The sequence below is a fragment of the Sander vitreus genome, chromosome 5 (genome assembly GCF_031162955.1).
Source record: "Sander vitreus isolate 19-12246 chromosome 5, sanVit1, whole genome shotgun sequence".
NCBI lineage: Eukaryota > Metazoa > Chordata > Actinopteri > Perciformes > Percidae > Sander > Sander vitreus.
Genome location: NC_135859.1, coordinates 29,344,804 through 29,349,004, shown reverse-complemented (window position 1 = coordinate 29,349,004; position 4,201 = coordinate 29,344,804).

Here is a 4,201-nt window from a genome sequence, read left to right as displayed (position 1 = left end):
ACTTTGCAACACAGTAATACAGTAAAGACCTAATTTATTGATTTGATATTTCAATATTGATTACTTAGCTTACTACGATGTGCTAAGTTGACAAGTGGCTCATGCTAATGCTTGGTGGCTAAAACGTAAAATTATAATGGTTAAAACAACGTTCAACACACTCATAGTTATATTTAGTATGATTGTTTTAGACATGGTTAACAGCGCTGATCTACAGTAGAAGCAGAAGATGACAAAGCTGAGAGACGGCAGACAAAAAAAAAAGTAAATATACTGTAGAATGCATTTAGATAATGACCATTGGACAGAATTTACCAACACTTTTAAAATCCCACATTCCTCTACTGTACATAAACTTTCACATGTCGATTTGTTGAAGGGTTAACATACACTTTCACAACCAGTAATTCCTTTAGGCCAAGTGTGAAGCTCAAACATCGCTATGAGCCTACTCGGTGTTCCTGAAAAATCCCTTGTCTCTTCTAAAACAACCGAGAAATGGGTGGTGTGACTCACCTTCCAAACTAGGTTTCTGTTTCTTCTTTGTAGGGCCGGGCAATATATCGATATTGATTTATGAGACTAGATATCGTCAAATTTTGGATATCATAATAAAGTGTTTTTTCTTCATGGTTTTACAGGCTACATTACTGTAAAGTGATGTCATTTTCGGAACTTACCAGACTGTTCTAACTGTTCTAATATTTGCATTTACCCACTTAATTATTATATCCACATTACTGATGATTATTTATCAAAAATCCCATTGTGTACATATTTTGTGAAAGCACCAACTGTCAACTTTACAATCTCGTTATTTAGGTATTTGGTCAAAAATATTGTGATCTTTGATTTTCTTTACGCCTTTTATATCACAGAAAGAAGTTACAGAGTTTAAAAAGAAATCCTTTTCAGTTTCTTCCTGCTGCTGATTGCAATGTGCAGATAAGTTCCGGTACACTGCTGGCAAGCTGAAAAACAAACAAACATGAAGTCTATTTTCCTACGTTTGGAGTGTATTAATGCACCCGACTGTACTCAAGTTCACCAGTATTAGCTCACATTTCAATCAGCAAAAACTTCAGCAGAGTTGGATTCATGGATACAGCATTACAGTAATGTACCATCAACCAAACAGCAGCAGTGTTCATTTTTGGTGCTGCTGGGGCAGAATGTAAATCAAAACTCATCTGTTGAGCAACAGTGTTGGGCAAGTTACTTCCAAAATGTAATACATTATAGATTACTAGTTACTGTCATTTGAGAGTAATTAGTTATATTACAATATTAATGTCTCTGAATTGTAATGCCTTACACTACTTTTTGCATTACTTTTGAGTTACTTTCACCAAAATAACAGCGGAAGTTTGACTTGGCAGGTAGCTTGTGAATTTCACCACCGGATCAATAAAGTCTTCTTTTTATCCACTTTAATACATCATAGATTATTCATAAATTAAATAAAAAGAGAGAAATACCCCATAAGGAAAAAGTGGCAGCTTAAACTGTCCTTAAAGATTCTGGAGCCATGTGGGTTGTTGTAGAATAGTCTTTTGACCCTAATATGAACCATGTATCAGTCATTGTCCTTTACTGCTGGTGGAGCTCAAAAGAAAGTCAATCAAACTCAACATTGTTAAAGAAAACGGTTAAATTCTCAACTGAATGAAGGAGTTTTTATGTAAGGTTTTCATTTACAGTAAGTGTTTTTTTTAATTTATTAACAAAACCATTTTCTAACCAAATCCCTAACCTTGACAAAACTGTGGTTGGTAAAACCTGACCTAAACAGTCCAGACTGAAACATCTCGACTATTGGATAGATCGCCATGACATTTGGTTCAGACATTCATGTTCCCCTCAGGATGAATTGTAATAACTATGGTGGTCCTCAGATTAGAATTAGCGAACATTTTAACACCTTGAACTAAGCAGATGAACATGGTGAAACATCAACATATTAGCATTCTCATTGTGATTATGTTGCCATGTTAGCATTAGCATTAGATACGCATGGCTGTAGACTTTTGATGTAGAACTTATGATGACTGACTCCACTATTTTATGAACCAACATTTTAATTGCGATAATCAGCAGACTAAACTTTGAAAAAAAGTATTGTAACACATCATTACCTTCCCCAGGGAGGTTATGTTTTTGGTTCTGTTTGTTTGTTTGTCCGTTTGTCAGCAGGATTACTGAAAAACTACTGACCCAATTTTCATGGAACTTGGTGGAAGGGTGTAGCATAGTCCAATGAAGAACCCATTATATTATTGAGCGAATCTGAATAACGAGGCGGATACACAAATTATTTTTGTGTTTTGTGCTTCTGGTTCAATTTGAGGACATCGACAATATTTAGGTTTTTTTGTATTTTAGCATACAGTTCAGCAATGACAGGAACTCAAACTAGTGACATAGTGATCACATGGCCAGCATCTTAAACTAAATGATTAGTTAACCATTGTATTTTAGTATGCCTATTGTCAGCTGGCCGGAAACTACAGCTGGAAATTAGCTGTAGAGGCTAAAGCTGCTCCTTTTACTGTGCAGTGAATTAAAGAGGATTGTCCTCGACATTATAAACTAATAAACTAAATTAAATTAAACTGCCCATCAGCTGCAGAACTACTTTACAATCTACTTTTGAGACTACATTGGTTGTTTTTTTTTACCTCCGAATAACATACCATTAGGAATTTGTGTGTGTGTGTGTGTGTGTGTGTGTGTGTGTGTGTGTGTGCACGTTTTTTAATTAGTCAAATGATTTATTTAATTAGCCATTTAACAAACTGGGTGGTCTGAGTTGGATTGAGTTAAAATCAATCTGCAACAACAGCGGACTTGACAGCAAGGTAACTTTAATCAAAGTGCACTGTATGCAACCAGCTGCTGCCTGTGGCCATTCATCATCAGCTTTTGGCACATTTACATCCGTCACACTTCACAACTTCTGTACACATCTCTTTGTTCAGCTTCAAATTAAAGTTTTAAGTCCTCTGTGGTTCTACAAACGAGAGGTGCAATAAACACCATGACAGCTGTTCTGATTTGAACTAGATACAAATACAACTCAAATATTTAAACTCTCTGCATTTGAGGCTTTATACAAATGCTAGTGTGTTACTCAAAATCAATTAATCAAGGTCATCAGGATGACTAGTTGATGGTTGGACAATATGGCCAAAATCTTCTATTCTGATATAGGTCATTTCATATCTTGATAACTATATATATATATCACAATATAGCATGTTTTCTGGTAATTCGATAAATAAAAAGTGTATATGAAATAACCATATGAAGCCTATTTTGTATACTCCCGTGAATTAAATACTTACAAAGTAATACTTACTTTACAAAATTTTTACAAATAAAAAGTACTGGAAATGTTCTCATTTTATTAAGAAATTTAGCGCAAAATGAACATAAGTGCTAAGATCAGAATGTGAGGCGTCGTCCAAATGACGTAAATATTGCAGTAATGCCGATCAGCCGCTGTTCTTTTTGGCCATCACAATAGAAACGATATAGGCAGATACACATTTGTTATATAATTTTGATGATAAATATCACCATATTGCCCAGCCCTACCAAAGGAAAAAAAGTAATCTATTGACAAAGTTTTATCAATTAAAATGAGAAACTGTAAATGCAACTGTAAATTCGACAAAATAAATGTAACATTCAAACACAAGATATGCTTTTCACTTTCTGTAGACTATATTTTATATTAATGTTGTTTAACTAATTTAATTTCTTAATTTCATTTTGTTATTAAATTCCAGCACCTTCGGGCTTCCACATGCTTCAAATTAGATTTTTTTTGTATATCAAACATAATCCACATAACTAGTGTGTGTGTGTGTGTGTGTGTGTGTGTGTGTGTGTGTGTGTGTGTGTGTGTGTGTGCCCTCAGCAGAATGCGTTTCTGCAGTGTTTGTGCTTTTATACTCATATAAAATGTGCCGCAGCAGGTTGCGCGGCTCAGGCCATCTGTGACCTGCCTTCTCACAATCAGCAACACATTCGATCTTTTGTTTAATAGCAGACTCTTCACATTTCGGAGACAACAGCTGCGAGAGATCAGGTGGGATATCACTCAACCCGTTCATCCCACCCCCTTCACTCCCGACGTCACCGCATCAAATACACGGACAGATAAGGCTGTAAATCCTCCACTTGCGCTCTGAGCAGC